The 22,668-nt window shown below is 44.5% G+C and overlaps 2 long non-coding RNA genes across 5 annotated transcripts; both read left to right on the top strand.

The window, feature by feature from the left end:
• Window positions 1-5,382: 5,382 nt before the first annotated feature.
• LOC111838496 (uncharacterized) lies at window positions 5,383-10,386 on the top strand. 2 transcript variants are annotated; one of them, XR_011985593.1, is made up of 2 exons: window positions 5,383-7,786; window positions 8,237-10,386. It is a non-coding gene; the product is annotated as an uncharacterized lncRNA (long non-coding RNA). The 2 variants fall into 2 exon arrangements; XR_011985594.1 differs by having other exon boundaries at window positions 8,202-10,386.
• Window positions 10,387-20,048: 9,662 nt separating this feature from the next.
• Window positions 20,049-22,099, top strand: LOC111838498 (uncharacterized). Of its 3 annotated transcripts, XR_011985520.1 has the most exons (4): window positions 20,049-20,253; window positions 20,477-20,580; window positions 20,956-21,067; window positions 21,171-22,099. It is a non-coding gene; the product is annotated as an uncharacterized lncRNA (long non-coding RNA). The 3 variants fall into 3 exon arrangements; XR_002836887.2 differs by having other exon boundaries at window positions 20,956-22,099; XR_011985519.1 differs by lacking the exon at window positions 20,049-20,253 and adding an exon at window positions 20,266-20,380 and having other exon boundaries at window positions 20,956-22,099.
• The last annotated feature ends 569 nt before the right edge of the window (window positions 22,100-22,668 follow it).

The raw sequence follows: 22,668 nt of genomic DNA, 5'->3' as shown, positions 1-22,668 counted from the left end.
CAACATAATGGTAACCCTGCTGCCAGTTGTTTACTGTTTTAAAAGATAAAAACGAAAAAGAAAATTGCAGTGTAGTAATTTCTTTCATGATATAAAAATGATACGCATTTTGTACTTTATTGCATTATTATAAAAATATGCAATGAAGCCTTGTTTCCCTTCGTCCCATCTGTAATTGCCATTCTGACTAGTAAGAATATAATTTTGACTAGGAGAAATGATATTCTGTATATCTAAAATGTAATTACGGATAGGAGTGTGACTTGATTAAATGTTAAAACGGCCAATGCGCCGTCGGCGAGATGAATAAACCAGGAAGCTGGTTTGGAGTCGCAGCCGCGAATCGTGTTCGAAATTAATTATCTGAAAATAATGATTTGCACGTACAATGTAGTGCGCGAGGATCAGCGCCATGAGCGCAAAGCTGTCCCTCCATAAATATTGAAAGTGGCGCGATTTTCTGAAAATAGTCTGTTCCCGGTGCCGCGGTATGGGCTTCGCGGTCTATTTTGGTTCGTTTAGAACTCTGCATATGTGAAAGCAAACCGTACCCATGTCTGTTTACTACATTGTAACATTTTTCTGACTGGTGCGGACTAAAGCAATCGTACTATAGGTGTGAAAGCACCCTAAATCATCACTTTGTCGTATTTATTAGGCTATATTAATGGAAACATAATACGTGGGAAGATGTGAACGTTATTCCTACTGTTACTTAATGACAAAACAAAGAAGTTATGGCAATAAAATGCTATTGTTTTTCATCCAAAGACGCTACCCCTAGTGGCACATGCCAGTTACTTCAGATTGTCACGCTACGGGGGAAATACGATGTCTGGAAGCGCACTCATAATCCAACGCGTTGTATAAGCGTATTTTTCACAACGCTGTAAGCATTACACTGCTCTACCATTCATTGATTAAAAAAACGATTGAAAACCTGATGTGTAACGAATGCTATCATAGCTATTCCAAAGACGCTACCCCTAGTGGCACATGCCAGTTACTTCAGATTGTCACGCTACGGGGGAAATACGATGTCTGGAAGCGCACTCATAATCCAACGCTTTGTATAAGCGTATTTTTCACAACGCTGTAAGCATTACACTGCTCTACCATTCATTGATTTAAAAAACGATTGAAAACCTGATGTGTAACGAAAGCTATCATAGCTATTCCATAATACCCTATATTATGAAGTGTCCAGTGTTAATATATCCGAACAGGCTCCCCTCATTCCTACATACTTGCCTATCGAGATAGGCTACCCTATATTATTAAGTGTTGGTGTTAAAATAATGTATCCAAATAGGCTCCCCTTATGTCATTTTATACTGGAAGCACACTGCATGGCTACCCTATATTATTAAGTACAGTTTTATATGTTAACATTTTTTACATGTCAATAATATATTAATAATTAAAACGCATAAATAAAGATGCCGTAATACGTTATACCTCGAATCGACGGATTCGGCTGATTAGCGCTACGGTAGCCCAACTCGACAAAGTAGCTCAACTCGCCAGAACACCGGCGTAGTCACGAGACACTGCCTGTACGTGCGTGACACTGTCATGGAAAACGTAACAGTACAGTACACTTTGTGCTGTAACCCCTTCTCTCTGGATCAGTGTAGCATTTGCTTCATTTGTCAAGCTGGTTCGGTTTCGATTTCGTTTCCTGCGTCTGAGCTCGATTTCGGAAGAAGTCCGAATTAAGGCTCTGAAGTATCCTGAGAGCTCAGACAACAGGCGCCTGCTCCCCGCCGCCTGCCTCATACCCAAACGAAGGTAGGCTGAATGCAAAAGAAGGTATTTTGATTGATTATGATTTTTGATTGGTGGAGAAAAGCAGGAATATTGATAAAAATGGTACGGTTGGTTATTAAAACTAAAAACAGGTTGGGCGACATGGCAAAATATATTAATATTAAATATATTAATTTTATTGATGAAAATATGACTAAGTTCACATGACTTTATTATACTATAAAATTATAATTTGTTTTCGTTGTTTCAAGGCTTAATGTTTTGCTTAAAATCCCCTTAGGAACCCTCTTAAACCGATTAAGAACATAAAATATGACCACAAATTCCATGCACGTCCATCCATTAATATATTCTATATACCCTATAACTTCTTTGCTGCAGGATTTTGTTATGCTGAATGTTATGCTGAATGGCAAAATAAGTTTTGTAAGATTACAGTAGCCTACAGAACACCAGTGTGTTGTGCGTCGGCCTTTAAGTAACCAAAGTACCGCCATACCATCGACGTCGTTTTTACCTTGTTTATCTACAATATCTTTATCGCTTATGGTGGATATGTTATGGCTGCCGACATCTGAAGCTTCCTCTGAGGAAGTGCTTATCTTTCCGATACAGAAGCGTGTGGCATGCTCCGATAAACCCAACCGACCTGGCTAGGGATTTATAGATTGCACATTTTTATAGGACTACCCCATTACTTACAGGAGTTTCATTCGTTTCTGTGATGTGACCATTGGGGATCCACCCGAATATGAATATTTGAAGGTGCTAGATTTAGGTATGGACGGTAGGGACACGTTCCTACCAATATTGTGCGAGTACCGTGTGTGTTTATGGGGGCGGGGGGGTTGGGGTTGATTTGCTCCCAACTAACGTTGAAACCAAATCTACACCGGTGGGGAGAACATACATAAACCCACAGATAATGCGGTGTAAACAGATTTCAGTTTTCTACCCGAAGTTTTGCATTATTATTCGGAAGATGTGTGTTAAATGTTAAATAGTTAAATGTTTTAAAGTAGTATGGGGGATCAGACAGTCCATAAACGGCAGAAGTTTAACGAGACATCCGGTATATACCACACCCACTTTTGGTCTTCTAGGCTGTGTTCTAAATGTCCACTTATTTACTCACTCACTATATAGTGCCACAGAAAGATTAATGGTCATACACACGTTTTGATGATGTTGTCTTGTGTGTTTTCAGCAATATACCCTGTTTTGGTATAACACCAACGCACAGCTCTGGTTGTATCACCTTCTCTCTGTCCGGTGTTGGTGCAATTTATTAGGAAACCGAAACGTTCCAAAATCACCCCGTATGACAGACACTACCTAGTATTAGCCATAACCAACCCACAGCCACAATTAACAATGTTTGTTTGTTTTTTGGAATTTAGGTTCTGCCTCTGTCCAGAAATGTATTTATTTGATTTATTTTGTGTACCGAAATGAAAATGATGTATTGAACATGTACAACGTACCGATAATTGCTCCTGGCAGAGCAGATACACTCATCAAACTAAAGGAATTTGACCCCCTTTTCATTCCCCCCCACCTCCTTTTTTATTTGGATTAAAGGTAGTTCGCTCCCTTTTCGGCCTTAATGATGCCTTGCTAAAGAAAGAAGTTCTGGCAAATAATGTAACCAACTCCACCTCCGTGGTGTGGATCGGTATCGCGTGAGGCGTTACGTCAGACTTAACAAACAAATAGCGTGGGGAAGAAGCTGCTGCTCAGCCTGCTGGTGTCACAGCGGAGCCTCATGACATCACAGGCTTTTTGGGTTTTGGCCATTCAAAGCAATTTTAAAGAGATACTAGGGAAATTTAGCAAGAATAAAGTTTTTTTATGTTAAGGAGTGTGTTTATGGGAATTTTTGCCCATTCATCAAGAAGATCATTGGTGAGGTCAGGCACTGAAGTTGTATGTGAAGGCCTGGCTCACTGTCTCCGTTTGAGTTCATCCCAAAGGTGTTTTTAAACCTGACTGCATGGCTAGGTGCTTGATTTTTCACACCTGTGGCACTGGGTCTGAATGAAACACCTAAATTCAATGATTAAGAGGTGTGTCCCAGTGCTTTATAGTGTAAGTGTATATATCATTTAGATCACTCAGCCGTACATGTGAGTGAATTCTTTGACCCTTTACCCATGTGTACCTTTTGTGCACAGTCATTAATTTGTTAGATAACTGCTAAGCCTAATTTTCTGTCTAGATTTACCATGGGAATTCACAGTCCATCCAGAAGGATCCAGACTCTAAACTCAGTTCAGGATTTAAGTGGTGTGACGTTTGGGCACAAATTCCCCAGACATGGCCTGAAGCTTCTACACTGGCTGGCAAACGAATGGATTGAGTTCAACAGTGGGAGACAGATGCTGGCCAGCACAGATCCCAGAACCAGAGAGTTTGGGTTCCACATCTTCCACAACATGGAAAACATCCTACCGCTATTGCTTGGAGACCACAGCTGTTACTTTATGGTGGGGAACCTGCATACCTATGGAGCTGAAGATCTTCCCTTCAGTGAGGACGACGCAGGAAGTAATGGAAGCAACACCGACCGAATCATTGTGCGAATGGACTCAGGTGATGTGATTGGTGAGGTTTACATCACAGAACACACCCCTTACCAGAACAGCTTCTGTTTTGATTATACATACCGCATCAGCAGAGGCCTGATTCTGCATATACAAAACTTGGAGGAGAGTGACTTCCTCCAGCGGGCTGGATACATCCCAAGAAAGTATGAATCTCCTAGATCAGAGAGTAGAGAAACCGCTGTTAAAATGCAGGGGGCAGAGGGCTTCCCAAGGCAGAGCCAGTCCAGTCGTGACATTTGTAATTGTGTTATACTGTGAACGAGTAGCGGCTGGCAGCTAAAATAACTAAGAAGGTAAAGAGATCATTTAGCCCGGAGGGGGGAGGGGTTGTGGGTTAGTGAAATCTGAAGATAAAATTTCAAAATTATTCATTGGACCAACACAATGTCAGTATTTTGTCCTGATTCTTGATTCGTAAAGGTCTGGTGTGTCATATGTGTTTTAGCCAATAAGGGATTACACTGATTTCTCTGAGAAGACAGGCAAGGACCCTTCCATTCTGAGGAAGCTCAGCTTTTACCCCGTCTGACCCTCAGCACCACTTCAGACAAACTGGTTGTTCCATCTGGCCGCTAGGTGTCACTTTTTACAATATAGCAATTTATTTTACAGTATTACTGAGATAAAATGTTTTAAAACAAATTTTCCCTTCTCTTTTTGTATCTGAAGTCTGCTTCCATAATAAAAAGTGATGTTTTATGTCGAATGTTGTAACTGACTTTTAATTCTGTTCAAGCACATATGTTCATTGTTACGTGCAAATGCGATGTGGATCTGTTTTTGTGCCTTTGTCCCCCCTGCCCTCTTTTTTGCCAGATCAGTCAAGAACAAGATTGGTGCTCCTGGCCCTATCCACGTGAAATAAAGGACAACCCATCACTGGTGCTCCAGAGTTCACATGGAAGAAGACCTGACCAATCCTGGAGGGGCCTAGCTTTTAAAAAGCTGGCTGTGTCTATTTTGTCTGCGGGGGGAGAGATATGGTTGTGTTGTCTCTTTTGGTGAATTTGTGGTTTGCTTTTCTCCTCTTACATTATATAATCCTTCCTCCTCCCCCCCATTTGGGACACTGAAAAGGGTTAGAAGTGCACGCACGTGCACTAATACATAGGTTCCCTCTTCGTATATACACACTGGGTTAGAGGGCGACTGCCTCCCCCAGGGGCAGATAGGTAAGCCTAGTGTAGTCAGGGACTTTCTTTTCTATCTTTGGTTTTAGTGAGATCCATACCTAGACAGGATAGGGAAGATGTTTTGTTATTTTATTTCCTTTAGGGCCGTCCATGCTCTTTTCCCGAGGGTTGGGGCCATCCTCCTGTGTTCCCAGCATCTATTAATTACCACCATTGTATATTATATTAGTTTGTAATAAATCCACTGTCCTATCCCATATCCCAGGCTCTTGATTTATCCCAGCCAGCCCATCCTCAGCCAGTCTTGTCATCCCCCCCCCCCCCCCCCCAACCCATGTTCGCGTCACAAAAACAACCTGGCTGGACGAGAGCCAGGGACATAACATTCATAATGTTGCACTTCTGATTGTTAAATTGTTTTATTAGGCTCCTTCTTTGATGGAAGATGCTGCATAGCTCCTGCTCCTATACTGCTTACATTTATACCTGGGCATTCACTGGAAACTCAGCCTAGCTGCACTCACACATAATCGCCTCCTCGACATGTATGTATATGTAAATATGCTATTTGCCTCACTTGTACATCACTTTGAAAAAAAGTGTCTGCGAAATAACAATAATTCTAAATACTGTAAAGCATTGGGCGTATTCTGCAAAGACTCAAATCAGCTAGCTTAGCCCTGCGCTGCTCAGCGTAGCAGCATAAGTCTGCTCCTTCTGATTAGTCAGAGCTCATACTGCTGTATCTCAGCTCACACTGCCCTAACCTAGCTCGCATTGCTGTATTGCAGCTCACACTGCTCTAACCCAGCTCCTACTGCTGTACCTCAGCTCAGACTGCTCTAACCCAGCTCACACCACTGTAACCCAACTCACACTGCTGAATCTCAGCTCACACTGCCCTAACCTAGCTCATACTGCTGTAACCCAACTCTCACTGCTGAATCTCAGCTCACACTGCCCTAACCTAGCTCATACTGCTGTAACCCAACTCTCACTGCTGAATCTCAGCTCACACTGCCCTAACCTAGCTCGCATTGCTGTATTCCAGCTCACACTACTCTAACGCAGCTCATACTGCTGTACCTCAGCTCAGACTGCTCTAACCCAGCTCATACTGCTGTATCTTAGCTCAGACTACTCTTACCCAGCTCATACTGCTGTATCTCAGCTTAGACTGCTCTAACTCAGCTCATACTGCTGTAACTCAGCTCACACTGCTCTAACCCAGTTCACACCACTGTAACCCAGCTCACACTGCTGAATTTCAGCTCACACTGCTGTATTCTAGCTCACACTGCTCTAACCTAGCTCACATTGCAATATTCCAGCTCACACTGCTCAAAGCCAGCTCATACTGCTCTAACCCAGATGGTTTTGGTCAATAAAAGGTTGCAAATGTGCCTGTCTGACTGAAGGCACACAACGCCCCCCTCCCTCTAATGACCAAAAGAGAGAAATACCTTGACTGGCTCTCCTGAGAATCCTGACAACAGGAAGCTGGGTGAGCTGCAGAAATGGTGATTTGGCTGGAAGTGATTGGTTGGCTGAGCCCTGCCTTTGTCTTCCTGCATGCTTTCCATACCCATGCTCTGTCGTCAGAGTCCAGCCCATCACTGTAACATTTGTGAAACTCGAAGGAACAGAGACAGTCTCATCAACTCCTCAGCCAGGTAACGTGTCTGTGTCACAAGTTTCCCTGTGAGGTGAGTAGAGATTTATAACTCATTTTGTATTTAAATTACCTACACAAATGAATTAAAAAGTCATACAAACAAAAACAATATACTTTAGAACATCACTGTTTATGTGCGTGAAATGGTTAACTTGCAGATCAGGTCATGTGATGCAGGATTATAAGAGTAACATGTAACCAATGCCTATGTTATACTGTCCAGATTGACAACTGCTGGTATTGTCAATGTTCAGGAAATACTAGTGGTCTGTAGTCCTCAGCTTGGCAGTGGTCTGCATCCTGGGTAGGACACCAGTCCATTAGACCCGGCCACATTTACTGCCTCACATCCTAAGGATGTGTGGTTTAGGTGTTCTGGTGTCCCTAAGTGTTTATGCAGGCTAGATGGATGGATTGTAGTTCCTGAGTAGCTGTATTCCAGTGTGTCTCTGATGAGGGCTCAGCACTCTGGATCACTGTTAGATTCCTCCTACTGTTCTACTGCCCTGGCCAGTTCAGTTTCACTTTCATTTCCAGCACCTGATCCTGATTTCTGAAGAACTCAGATGACAGACACCTGCTCCCAGCCTACTCAAACGGAGGTAAAGCTTCCTGGTTATGAGAGTGTGAGCACATTGACAATGCAGGTATTTTTATATAGGATGGCTGCAGAAAAGCAAGAAATGAGTTGGGTCCCTAAAAACTAAGCGTGTCTTACACCATTGACTTCATGTGAGTGAATTCTTCGACCCTTTACCTATGTGAGCTTGTGGGGGCAGAGATATCTCAGTTACTGGTGATACATTGTCAATATCAGGGGCATAGCTAGAAATTTTGGAACCCCTTGAAAATTGTCACCATGTCCCCCCACCCAATTTTACATACTGAAAGGCCCCTGTGAATGAAGGAATGAATTAAAAGTAAGGGAAAATGGACAAAAGACGACACAAAAACAGATCAGCAATGACAGATAATACTTGTACATCATTTATCTAATTTTCAGCTTGTTTTTTTCAGGTCTAACTGCTCAGCCTCATTTTCTGTCTGTCCAGATTTACCATGGGAATTCACAGTGAATCCAGAAGGATCCCGACTGTAACCTCAGTTCAGGGTTTAAGTGGTGTGAGGTTTGGGCACAAATTCCCCAGACGTGGCCTGAAGCTTCTGCACTGGCTGGCAAACAAATGGATCGTGTTTGACGCTAAGGGGAAGATGCTGGCCAAGACAGATCCCAGAACCAGAGAGTTTGGGTTCCACGTCTTCCACAACTTAGAGAAGATTGTACCAGTGTTACTGGGAAGCCAGAGCTGTTACTTTGAGGTGGGGAACCTGCATGCCGATGGTGCTGCTGCTCTTCCCTTCAGTGAGGCCGACATAGGAGGCGATGAATGCAACACCGACCGAATCATTGTGCGAATGGACTCAGGTCAGGTGATTGGTGAGGTTTACATCACAGAACACACCCCTCACCAGAACAGCTTCAGCTCTGAATCTACATACCGCATCAGCAACATCCTGATCCGATCTATACAAGGTTTGGAGGCGAGCGTCTTCCTCCAGCAGGCTGGGTACATCCCGGGCATGTATGAGCATCTCATGCCAAAGAGCAGAGAAACCGCTGTTAACATGGAGGAGGAAGATAAGGAGGACGGCTTCCCAAGGCAGCGCCGGTCCACTTGCGGTGATACTTGTAGTTGTGTTATACTATGAGCAACCGGTGGTGGCAAAAAAAAAATTGAGGAGCGTTACGTGCCGTGTGATTGAGTATATGGTTACAGGTCTGCCTGCCGTCCACCATTCGCCTTCTCGTTTCCTCCTTCCGCCCTCTGTTCGTCCGCTCCGCCTCCACGACCCCGCCCACATCTTCCCTCTGCACTTCGTATAGTTCGTCACTAAAAAAAAACCATTTAACTATTTCAGGAGTTCTGCTCATAGTACAATTTTGCGATTCTGTCCTGTGTTTTGCCAGTTATGTATGACTTTGGGTTGTTTCTGATATTTCTGATTTTTTTGCTTCTCCCCTCTGTACTTCTGCTGGTTTCTTTGGTTTTGCTCGGTTACGGATCGCTCTGCACGGTTTACTTGTTTATGCCTCTGCCTTTGGGTACTGTTGCCTCGGTCTGTGTGAATGTGTATCTTATCTGCAAAGGGCCGGTGTGTATGCAGGTTTTCGCTGCAACTCCCTAATTAGATTACTAACTAAAGGACTGATTCGCTGAAGAGTTCTCACACCTGGGTTTGAACAGCTGACCTACAGGTTATCCCAAAAACCTGCATACACACCGGCCCTTTGCGGATAAGATTGGCCACCCCTGGTGTACACAATGCGTGTGTTTGAGTCAACGTGTAGGGAGTGACTTCCATTTCTGTAGGCAGATTAGCTTTGGGTCCCACTCACAAGTTTGTTTTGTTTGTTATTTGTTTGTGTCACTCCTGATGAAATTCATCACTGGGTGTTTTTTGTTGTGCTTTTTAAATGTCACATCAGTTATTATCCGTCATCTGTCTATATATTAAGTTCCCTGTTGATCACTTCCCCACCTTTGGTGTGTCCTTATCCAGTATCCCTTTCTATGGCCGTCATTAGCTCCAATCATTTTAAGCCTGAACCTGGGTATTTTAGCCCTTATGCCAATCTTCCTTTAAAAAAGAAAAAAGTGAAGCTCCAGGTAGACTTAACATAGCCCAGGATCTTTTCATTAGCCAGAAACGCCCCTCTCGTTTTCTATATCCATTCTCTCACACCCCAACCCCTAGACGGGGGGATTGTAACAGGAGGTAAAAAGATAATTAAGCTGGGAGGGGTTGTGAGTTTGTGAAATCTGAAGACAAAACTTCTAAATCATTCATTGGACCAAAACACTGTCAATATTTTGTCCTGTTTGTTGATTCGTAAAGGTTTGGTGTGTCATTTTATGTGTTTTAGCCAATAAGGGATTACACTGATTTCTTTGAGAAGACCAGGGAGGACACTTCCATTCTGAGGAAGCTCAGCCTTTACCTCCTCTGACCCTCAGCATCACTTCAAATAAACTGGCCATTCCATCTGGCCACTAGGTGTCACTGTTTACAATATAGCCATGTGTTTTAAAGCCTTAGCTCTTTGCTGTTCTTTTTTTGTCTCCTTCCGTAATAAAATGTGATGTTTGATGTCATATATTGTCAGAGACATTTTATTCCATTAAAACACATGTGTTCATAATGTTGCACTTTTGGTCATTATATAGTTTTATTAGGTTCCTACTTTGATGGAAGATGTTGCATAACTCCAGTTCCTATCTTGCTTATCCTTGTACCTGGGCAGTCATTGGAAGCTCAGACTAGTCGCTCTTACACCTAGTCACCCCCTCGACAGCATGTATGTCTGTAATGTACTATCTGCTTCATTTGCATGTCACTTTGAACAAAAGCTTCCGCTAAAAAAGAATAAATGTAAATGCTCTGAAGAATTCTTCTGCAAAGGATCAGATCGGCTAGCTTAGCCTTGTGCAGAACCACTGGTGGACTGCTCATTGTGATTGGTTAGTGATGGCCAAAGTGAGCCTTTAAAGCACTCGGTGGGAGGGGGGTGTTTTTGTGTCCCTTCCTTAAAATTCTGAGCCGCTGTGTATTTTGTGTCCCCTCCTTAACATTCTGAGCCGCTGTGTATTTTGTGTCCCCTCCTTAACATTCTGAGCCTCTGTGTTTTTTGTGTCCCCTCCTTAACATTCTGAGCCAATGTGTTTTTTGTGTCCCCTCTTTAACATTCTGAGCCGCTGTGTTTTTTGCGTCCCCTCCTTAACAATCTAAACCGTTGTTTTTTGTGTTCCCTCCTTAACATTCTGAACTGTTGTGTTTTTGTGTCCCCTCCTTAACATTCTGAACCGCTGTGTTTTTTGTGTCCCCTCCTTAACATTCTGAACCATTGTGTCCCCTCCTTAACATTCTGAACCACTGTGTATTTTGTGTCCCCTCCTTAACATTCTGAACCACTGTGTTTTTTGCGTCCCCTCCTTAACAATCTAAACCATTGTTTTTTGTGTCCCCTCCTTAACATTCTGAGCCTCTGTGTTTTTTGTGTCCCCTCCTTAACATTCTGAGCCAATGTGTTTTTTGTGTCCCCTCCTTAACATTCTGAGCCGCTGTTTTTTGTGTCCCCTCCTTAACAATCTAAACCATAGTTTTTTGTGTCCCCTCCTTAACATTCTGAACTGTTGTGTTTTTGTGTCCCCTCCTTAACATTCTGAACTGTTGTGTTTTTGTGTCTCCTCCTTAACATTCTGAACTGTTGTGTTTTTGTGTCCCCTCCTCAACATTCTGAGCCGTTGTGTATTTTGTTTCCCTCCTTAGCCGCTGTGTTTTTCTTGTATCTTTACTTTTAGATGTGTAGGAATTATTAGCTCAGGTAAATTTTAATATCTCCACCAATATGTTTTGAAATTAATTAAATTTTAATTAATTATTATTTAATGATGATTATTAATTAATTGTTATGCCGAATGGTCGGCTCCTCCAAACTCAATTGTGGTATCCCCGTGAGTTATTGTGAGACTTACGTGGGATTCACTAACTACCAGTATCGCTTAGTAACCTGGGTTAGAAGGCTCATCCAGCGAGCTGCATCACCAGCTTTTGCTGCTTTTGCATCACCGTAAACGATCGCTAGCGAAGCTCCCCTCATGGCCGATGAGAGAGAGTCTTGCGATATTTCAGCCGAGTTTGAGGTTTCAAAGCTTAGTAGCCAGATAGGCAGGGACTATTATGAGCACACAATGAATGGAGGCTGAAGTTGTGTAAAAGACATGCATTTATTCCTAACTAACACTACAACTAACATAATACAGACATTACACTTAACATACACAACAAACACGAAATAACGGAATAGAAACAAACAATGTAATTATGGAAAAGCAATGACCGGATTTAAATGAGTAACCATCCATCCATCTATCCATTACCTACCACTTGTCCAGGGTTCGGGTCGTGGGGTTAGCAGCTTCAGGAGACATACCCAGACCTCCCTCTCCCCACCTACCTCTACCATCTCCTCGGGGAGGACGCCGAGGCGTTCCCAGGCCAGCCGAGAGATATAATCCTTCTAGCGTGTCCTGGGTCTGCCCCGGGGCCTCCTCCCTGTAGGACATGCACGGAAAACCTCTCCGGGTAGCCGCCTAGGAGGCATCCGCACCAGATGTCCAAACCACCTCAACTGGCTCCTTTCGACGTGAAGAAGCAGCGGTTCTACTGTGAGACCCTCCCAGATATCCAAATTTCTCACCCTATCCCTAAGGGAGAGCCCAGACACCCTGCGGAGAAACCTCATTTCGGCCACCTGTATTCGTGATCTCATTCTTTCGGTCATTACCCATAGCTCATGACCATAGGTGAGGGTAGGGACGAAGATGGACCAATAGATCGAGAGCTTTGCTTTCCGGCTCAGTTCTTTCTTAGCCACGACGAACCGGTTAAGTGCCTGCAAAACTGTAGACGCCGATCTCGTCTACCCTCACTCGTGAACAAGACCCCGAGATACTTGAACTCCTCCAATTAAGGCCCTGAACTGATGAGGGCAATCCACCCATTTCCAGCTGAGAACCATGGTTTCGGACTTGGAGGTGCTACTCCTCATCCCTGCTGCTTCGCACTCGGCTGTGAATCGCCCCAGAGCACACTGGAGATCCCCAGCAGATGAAGCCAACAGGACGACATCGTCCGCAAAAACAGCGAAACAATCCTCAGGCCACCAAACTGGACACCCTCAACACCCTGGCTGCGCCTAGAAATCCTGTCCATAAATATTATAAACAGGACCGATGACAAAGGGCAGCCCTGGCAGAGCCCAACCCGCACTGGGAACACGCCCAAGTTATTACCAGCAATGCGGACCAAGCTTTTGCTCCGTTCATACAGGGACCGAATCGCCCACAAAAGTGGACCCTGGACCCCATACTCCCAAAGCACCCCCCACAGAGCACCTTGGGGAACCCGGTCGTAAGCCTTTTCCATATCCACAAAACACATGTAGACTGGATAGGCAAACTCCCAGACCCCCTCCAGTAGCCTTGCTAGGGTATAAAGCTGGTCCAGTGTTCCACAGCCAGGACGAATCTGAGATTCGACTATGGATCTCACCCTCCTCTCCAGTACCCTGGAATAGACTTTCCCAGGGAGGCTGAGAAGTGTGATCCCCCTGTAGTTGGAACAAACCCTCTGGTCCTCTTTCTTAAATAAAGGGTCCAACACTCCGGTCTGCCAATCCAGCGGCACTGTCCCTGACCTCCATGCGCTGTTGAGAAGGCGTGTCAGCCACGACAGCCCCATAACATCCAGAGCCTTTAGGTACTCCAGGCGGATCTCATCCACCCCTGGGGCCCGGCCACCATGTAGCTCTGGCCACCTCAGCCCCAGTGATGGGCAAGCCCCCCCCCAGCACCCTCGGGCTCTGTGCCCTCAGATGTCTCAAAGGCAGTGTGCGTAGATGTATCTGAGGCAGGGTTGAGGAGGTCCTCAAAGTATTCCTTCCACCTCCGGGTGATGTCCCCAGGTGAGGTCGACAGCACCCCCTCCCCACTATAAATAGTAGGAACCAGGAGCTGCTTCCCCCTCCTGATATTCCGGATGGTTTGCCAGAACCTTTTTGAGGCCGACCGAAAGTCACTTTCCATGGCCTCACCGAATTTTTGCTTCTGCAACCTCCCGAGCTGTGTTCCGCCTGGAGACCCCCGGGCTAATAATTCCCGGTAAACCTCCTTCTTCAGCTTGACAGCCCCCCTCACGTCTGGTGTCCACCATCGGGTACGGGGGTTACCGCCATGACTGGCACCTACCACCCTGCAGCCACAGCTCCGTATGGCCGCTTCCACAATGGAGGTCCGGAACAGTGTCCAATCAGACTCAATGTCCCCAACCTCCCCCCGGTATGAAGTTGGAATTCTGCCGGAGGTGCGAGTTAAAGCTCAGGCGAACAGGAGCCTTTGCCAGATGTTCCCAGCAGACCCTCACTATGCGCTTGGGCCTACGAGGTCTGACGGGCTTCCTCCCCCGCCACCTGAGCCAACTCACCACCAGGTGGTGATCAGTTGACAGCTCTGCCCCTCTCTTTACCCGAGTATCCAAGACGGAAGGCCGCAGATCAGATGATACGATTATGAAATCGATCATCGACCTGTAGACCCGGGCATTTTCATATCATGTCCACTTATGGACACCCTTATGCTCGAACATGGTGTTCGGTATGGACAAACCTTGCATTGCACAGAAGTCCAATAACAGAACACCACTCGGGTTCAGATCAGGGAGGCCATTCCTCCCAGTCACCCCCTCCAGGCCACACTGTCCTTACCCATGTGAGCGTTGAAGTCCCCCAGCAAAATGATGGAATCCCCTCATGGCGCGCTAACCAGCATACCACTAAGGGAATCCAGGAAGGCCGGGTACTCTGAACCGTCATTCGGCGCATGAGCGCAAATGACAGTCAGAGACCTATCCCCGACCCGAAGGCGCAGGGAGACAGCCCTCTCGTTCACCGGGGTAAACTCCATTGTTATTGCAACCGAGCTGTGGGGCCACTAATAGCCCCACCCCAGCCCGGCATCGCTCACCTGCCGCAACTCCAGAAGAAAAGAGCATCCAGCCCCTCTCTAGGAGATTGGTTCCAGAACCCACGCTATGCGTTGAGGTGCGCCCGACTATATCTAGTCGATACCTCTCAACCTCACGCACAAGCTTAGGCTCCTTCCCCACCAGAGAGGTGACATTCCATGTCCCTAAAGCCAGTTTTGTCAGCCGGGTATCGGACCGCCAGGGCCTCCCTTGGCCGCCACCCGATCCACAATGCACCGAACCCCTGACATTCCCCTTGCGGGTGGTGGGCCCACCTAGGGAAATGAGTAGCCTTAAAAGGGAAATACTGTTCTGCAAAGCAAGCACAGTTTGTGGAAACACGACCCTAAAGTCATATACCAGGTTAACAGAACAGCTTAGGTTGTTAGAATGAAAAGAAGTTGGTTTACTTGGTTGCAAAGTGGGGGTGGGGAGTCTTGGCAGTTGGTTGCAGAGGCTGATGAGCTGACGGGATGATGGCACTCAGGAAGGCGCGGAGTTTGGAGCGGTTGTTGGAGTGGAACCCCTTTAATTCTCTGTCCTTGTGAGGCTTTGTCTTGGTTGCAGTTCTCTGTCCTGGGCCTTCACTGGCAGGCTTCAGGAGGGCTTCTTGTGGGCTTCTGTTCTCCTGGGATAATGTTCTCAGTCTCTCTTCGGGCTGATGGTCTTTCTGTTACTCCCCTTTGTTCTGAGGTGCCAGGTTTTTATGGTCCAAAGTTCATGAATAGGGATGACCAGGAATTCGACTCCTGGACCAATGGCTGACCATCCATTTGGCAGGCTTTCGGAGGGGTCTGTGGCAGTCCTTTTGGGATTTATGACCAAACAGATTCCCCTTTACTGATGATTTTCATTAAGCTGGTGTAACTTCTGATACATACACTTTCATGGTAACTACTGACCAGATTTGGAATCAGGAGTGATTTTCCATCAGTTTGATACCAAACATGCCATACCAGCCTGGCGGTTCACACCTCATACCGTCTGTATTAATTAATTAACAATTACTTATATTATGTATGTGACTGACTCACATCAGTATAGGATACAGGTGTTTTGGGTTGCATCTCAATAGATGTTACACTTTGTGCAGACATTACATCACATATTCACATTCAAATAGCACATCTTACCCTTAGACAGGCGTGGCCGTTAGTTTGTGGTAATACCAATTTAAATTGCATATCTGGGAACAACATATTTTGGTTGGTGTGACTTATCCCAATTGATCTTCTCCCCAGAATGGATAATGTACACCCTAATTCAGTTCTTTTAATGCAGAATTCCAAGTAAAGGAATGCTAACAGGCCACAAAGATCAGATAAGGGTCACAGAGGAATGTGGAAGAACAGGGGGCGGGGGGGGGGGGGGGGTTGTTAAACAAAGAAAGAAGAATCTCTGAAAGTTAGGACACACTGTGATATCTGGTTACACTATTTAATTTTCAAGATTATTCTGGCATAACCATTAGAAAATATGTGCAGTGGTAGCTATACATATTTATGTATTCTAATTTATATATGTGTTATATATAGGGGTAAAATAGGTGATACTCCGTGAACATGGTTATAAGGGTGGCACACAAAACACTAAGATTGTCTAAGGACACATACAAACATAACCTATCTTTATACTGAGACTAGTAGTCATGAGTAAATCAATATACAGGGTATACAAAAGCCAAACTTAAATGAAACTTTCTTCTGGCCTCCCTTGTTTTCTGTGTGTGTGTATGTTTAAGTGTGTTTGTGTGTGTGGGGTCACTAACCCCCCTTTGGTGCTTAGGCCAAGGAGTACCTCTCGTACCAGGCTAGGCCTTGTCTCAGGCAACTTGGAATCTCAGCCCTATCATGTGTGCATGTGTGATCCTACAGATGTTTATTTGTATGTGTGTTTTGTTTATGTCATGATACCTCCCGCACCAAAAGAAATTCCTTGTACTTCTCTGTACTTGGCGAATAAAAAGATTCTGATTCTGATTAACATTCTGACCTGTAGAAAGGAAGGTAGGGGAAGTTATTGTCTTTTCTTTGTTCTTTGTTTTCTGTGTAGGTCTAAGTTAATATTGTTTTGGATGGAGATAGTGTTGGGTGGTTTTGTTGTTTTGCCGTGCCAACCTCCGGAGAGATGGCTGGAATATGTTCCGTAAATAATGAAATATAATAATAAGGCTACAAATTTGGTTCCCTTCTGGAGGCAAGTCATTTACAGGTAAGAGCAGATTTATATGCAATATTCAGATCCTTTTTCCCCCCATTTTCTGCTTGCACTTTATAGACAGCACTAGTGGAGTCTCCCAGTCTGCTCACATCTCTGTGTACCTTCTGTTCCGCATAACTACAGAGTTTACCAGGGCCGGCTCTCTCTGAGAGATTCTGCAGCAGAACTCTATCCCCAACTAAAATACTGCCCCTTTTACTTCTTTGTCACAATAGCACTTGCCTTTTACTGAGGACTTTTGGCTATTTTCCAGCACGATTTTATAGACTTCCTGGATCCTTGTGGACCACAAATTCCTACTTGGTCCCACGATGGCATTCCAAAAAAGGAGAAAAAACAGAGAATACCCAGTTGCTTCATGTTTGGTGCAATTCTAAGCATGAACAATGTGTGAAAGATGATCTTTCTAATCTGACTTCTGTAATCTCTTCCTGAAAAGAATGAAGGCATCTGGAGGAGGGTGTGATTTAACCATTTGACAGGATTTTCCCGAGGATGGTACAGATTCGTACAGGAGTGGGATATGCCTGACAGTTGTTGTAATCTGTAAAATAAACTATTTTCAAACTCTGTCTCTTGATAAAGATGCAATTTCCTGGGAAATCTGAAACGAGAAATAAAATCCTAAAATATTTTCTGCGCTGCTGCCTTTGTGGATTTAGTCCTTGTGGGATCTGTTTGGGCAAACCGGGTAAAATGACCCATGAGGAGAAGAATATAGTCATGACCAACCGGACTGGATTCCAGATGAAGATAGACTACAACTATCAGATCAGCACTGGTGGAAATTGTCCCCATAGGGGCCTTTCAGGGATACTTAGATGGTTTTGTATAATCCAACCCAAATAGCTCTTCCGGCTCAACCACTCAGGGGCGGCATCAAGACGGGCAGCTACTCAAGAGTTGGTTGGGGGTCATGATGTTAAACCATTCGCCTTATACTCATATTTTCTTTATTGTATTTCATATTTACTATTTATTCAGTTTTTACTATTCCTACTATTATTATCATCATTATTTTTCCCTGATTCTTTCAGCTGTGCTCTCCTGTGTGGGGTGTGCCAGTCATTTCTTCTTCCAGTGACAAGTTTTTCCCTTTCCTCCTTTGCTCCTGTCTCAGCTGTGGTACGGTTTTACTTGCTTGGTCATTTTTTTCTTTCAATTCAATTCAATAAAAATTTGATCACAGAAAATTACTTACCAAGGTTTATCCACTAAAATTTGCAGGGGTCTAATTCCAACTTCAGGCAGGTTTCCCCATCCATTTATTCCAATCGCACTCACCTGTATCCAGAAGCATATATATCTGAACTTGATTAATTGCACAGGAAACCAAACATTTGCCTCCAAGCCACTGAACTGTTTTTTTCACAGTGGTATTGTCAGTATCAGTATGCATCAGGCTAAAATGCAGAGTGTTTCCTGGACTAAAAAGGCCATTTGACTGGAGTCAGTCACTGACTCCAATACTCCTGTGACCCCCCCTCCCTTTTCCTGACTTTGGTTTATTTTGACAGCCTATGGCTCAGTGTCCACTTTGACCACAGCAAAAACAATGAACACTTTTCCCGCGTCCTTGCTGAATACACTCATGACATTTGCCCTTCCTAGATGTTCTCTGAAGTTCAACTTGCACATGGGAGGACTATCTGCGACTCGAAGGCTACAGACTTAGCCGACTTCCCTAGATCTTTGGTTAAAGCAAACAAATAAGCGGTTAGTTGCCAAATGGCTGTGCCTTGACCTTGAGCATCACTGTTTATAGACATCTGTAATTCTAGCTGAACAGGTTCACTGACAGGCTGCTGGGCAGAATTTACTGCAACCGGTCTAGACTTAACCAGAGAAGAGAGACACTTTGCTCATTTAGCTTCCCCACAAGCAGATTTTGTTATCTGTTCTAAAATGACATCATCTGTGACCTGATGATCAGTAAGGAATCATTTAATGTCTCTCCTGTTTTCTGTCAGGGTCAACGCCTGTATGACCCTGCCATCAGTGACCTTTCCCCACCTGGCCAGCAGGCATTGCTGGTCATTCCGCCTTTCCCCCCTCGGCCATGTATTCCTTCTCTATCCTATGTGTTCGGTCCCTGTTTGGACAGCAGGTGTTACTGGCCATTCTGCTTCCTCCTGTCTGTATGCCTCCCTTGTTCTCTGAACTGCCATATGTTTCTGTAGGTTGAGTGTGTGGGTTGGAGACTGTTAACCTTCTGGTTGTGGCTTGAAAGCGGGCCTTATCTGTTGATTTACATTTATTATTTTTGTTCCCCAGTGTTTCTTGTTTTCTGTTCTGCTTTCTCGGTTATAGGTCTGTCCTGCTGTTTTCTTCTTCACTTCTGGTCTTGTTTGTATTTGGTTCTGTTAATTACCCTGCTGTATTCCCAGAGTGTTAGTTAGTGTCTTCATTTTTCTTGTTCTGTGCTTGTTCATTGTTCCACCTGATGCTCATTGTCCTGCTCCTTTTGTGATTGGTTTATTTGATTATGATTTTCACCTGTCCTATTTAAGTGCCTGTTCTGGTTTTGTTCCTTGATGGTTCTCACCAAATTCTCCTGATCACACTGCATGCTGTGAAAGCTGAAGGCATAGACCTGTCTCATTGTCCTCCTTGTAAAGCAATAGAAGATCAGTGGAACTGGGCTTACGTGTCCTGTGGTGCTACCTGTCATGGTGGTAGTATTGCTTTCCATAACCATCGCATATGGTTATTGGATGCTTACACCTTGCTTTCTGTATCTTTGAGTCTTGTTCTGCTCTGATGGTTAAATCTGCTGCTAAGGTAATGGTCACTCTCAAAGCTCCGCCTTCTGGCCTGGCTACGTGTAAGTCATCTGACATTGCTCTGGTTCCCCAGTGGCTCTATGCTGGTAAGTTTGAACTCAATATTAATATTAATGTCAATTGGTATGACCTTGGAAGATCCTCATGGCTGGGATACAGGTGATCTATTTCAGTTATGATGACATTCCTTTTTCTGTCAAGCAGCATGCGTGATGCACTCAAAGGTAGGAATGTGGTGGAAAATTGGGGAACAGGAAAGGCAGTCTGCTGGAGAAGTGCATGATGGGATAGCGGTCGAGCCTTGACTTTTTTGCCTGTGTGCGTGTATTCCTGAATGCCCTGACCCAGGCAGGAAGCTGAGATGGGAAGAGCTGGAAAAGCAGGTAACTGGGGAGAGCTGAGGCAGCAGCCTGCTAGAGGAAAGAGCACGGTGGATGTTTCAAGGGATGGAAGAACTGGGATGGAGGGAGCTGCCCATTAGCGTAAGAGGACCTATTGAATGCTTCCCAGTAAAAAGCATGTGACCCAGTTCCTGCATCGGTGGGGAATAATATTGAGACTAATATCCGACTATACATTTACTAAGGGGATTGTATTGTTTCATTCAAGGTAGGGTGTCTGTTTGAAATTCTTTTTTGTCCGTCTGAAATTTAAACCTTTGCTTGTTCTACTACTCCAGTCGGTTCGGTTTCGCTTTCGTTTCAGGCACCTGATCTCAACTTCGGAAGAAGTCCAAAGGCTATGAAGTAGCCTGACAGCTCAGACGACAGACGCCTTCTCTCCGCCGCCTGCCTCATACCCAAACGAAGGTAAAGCAGCCGAAAAAGAGTGTTTTACATTAATGGCTACATGTGAATGAATTCTATGGCCCCTACCCACATGCAGATTTACTTGCTGGTTTATTGGTGATATATTGTTAGTACACATACACACATAAACAGGGGTCCGATCTTTGTCCGGGGATAAAGTGACAAAAATTTATGATAATAAGTTGCTGAGCCAGACTAGGAGGGGAGCTACGATCATGCAGCCTAGATTAAGTTGACTGCCACTGATATAGTTGGTAGATGTTCCATTGTGTGAATGAAATTACATAGAACAATTTAGAGATGGTATATTTTCAAAGGGTTATTTTTCTTCCCCATGGGAAAATGGCATCCACATGCATCCCATGATAAGTAGAGCCCTGCGTCTAATCAAGAATTGCACAGGGGACGGAATGTCGAATGGTGAATGAATTCATTTATTAAAGGAAAAGGAAAAATAAAGGACAAAAGTAGTGGACAGAACAAAAAGGTTTTCTCGAACATTTCTTTATTTTTTAAACTAATATTCAAGGTGGTTTTTTTCTTGGGTCTAAATGTTGCCCAGCTGTCAACTTAATTTCCTGTCTGTCCAGATTTACCATGGGAATTCACAGTCCATCCAGAAGGATCCGGACTCTGAAATCAGCTCGGGATTTAAGTGGTGTGACATTTGGGCACAAATTCCCCAGACGTGGCCTGAAGCTTCTACACTGGTTGGCAAATGAATGGATCATGTTTGACAATGAGGGGAAGATGCTGGCCAAGACAGATCCTAGAACCGGAGGGTTTGGGTTCCACATCTTCCACAACAAGGAGCAGATCTTACCGCCGATACTGAGAGGCCAGAGCTGTTACTTTGAGGTGGGGAACCTGCATAAAGTTGGCTCTGATAATCTTCCCTTCAGACAGGCTGACACAAGAAGTAATAAGAAAAACATCGACCGCATCATTGTGCGAATGGACTCAGGTGATGTGATTGGTGAGGTTTACATCACAGAACACACCCCTCACCAGAACAGCTTCTGTTCTGAATCTACATACCGCATCAGCAGAGGCCTGATTCTGCATATACGAGGTTTGGAGGAGAGCATCTTCCTCCAGTGGGCTGGATACATTCCAGGCATGTATGAACAGTTCATGGACCAAGAGGAAGAGGAGGAAGAGGATGAACATCTCATACCAAAGAACAGTGAAACCGCTGTTAACAATGGGGAGGAGGAGGAAGAGCAGGAGGATAGCCGATCCAGTCGTGATGATAGGTGTTGCTGTGTTATACTGTGAATTACTGCTGTGCTGTGATGCCATCGTTTAACTCAGCTTATTACACGGCTCTCTGGAATGCTTGATTCTGATTGGTCAGTTGAGACATTTGCAGGTTCGTTCTTTTCAAATAATGACCGCTCCAAAGTAATAACGCATAGCCGGTACTACTTGTATGTTTAAAATCAGTCCGCGCCAACAAAGATTATCGTTTAAAAATGTTAATTTAAAACAAATATGTCAATAAAATGTTTCAAATTTATATTCATGTCCAGTTTTTTTCCTTATGTGGCAAGTAGCCGTGTAATAACGCGTCGGGTCCTGATCACACTGTCGGGGCTTATTTCAGCGATAACTACCGGCTGCCTGTACATTATCCCTTACTTCACAATAACATTACCTTTTATTTTCTCTTGTATCTGAAGTCTTCTTCCATAATAAAATGTGACGTCCTACATCATGTATTGTCACAGACGTTTTTTTTCTGTCCCGGCACATGAATGTTTTGTTAAATTGGGCATAGTCTACAAAGGCACAGCAGTGTGAGTTATTGCCACAGAGTAAGTGTAAGTGTTGCTAAATCTCTAAAAATCATTTTTTGTAAAGTAATTTTCCCCCTTTATTTTTGTGTGGTGGAGTATAAAGCCAGCAGGGGGCATAATTCTGTAACTGAGGGGGGTGGCTACAGCTGGGGAAACAGTGTCTTTTTCCAGTGGAAACAACATCATGGGGTCACGGGGTCATAAAGTCATGCGGTGACGCACAGGCAGTGGACAGGAAGTCGCTGTCTCAGCAGAACATTGGAAGAAGACCATTCTGACAGGGCTGGCA

This window comes from Paramormyrops kingsleyae, chromosome 25 (genome assembly GCF_048594095.1).
Source record: "Paramormyrops kingsleyae isolate MSU_618 chromosome 25, PKINGS_0.4, whole genome shotgun sequence".
Lineage (NCBI taxonomy): Eukaryota > Metazoa > Chordata > Actinopteri > Osteoglossiformes > Mormyridae > Paramormyrops > Paramormyrops kingsleyae.
Note: the sequence above shows the minus strand (reverse complement) of the source record. Positions and strands in the feature narration are given on the sequence as shown.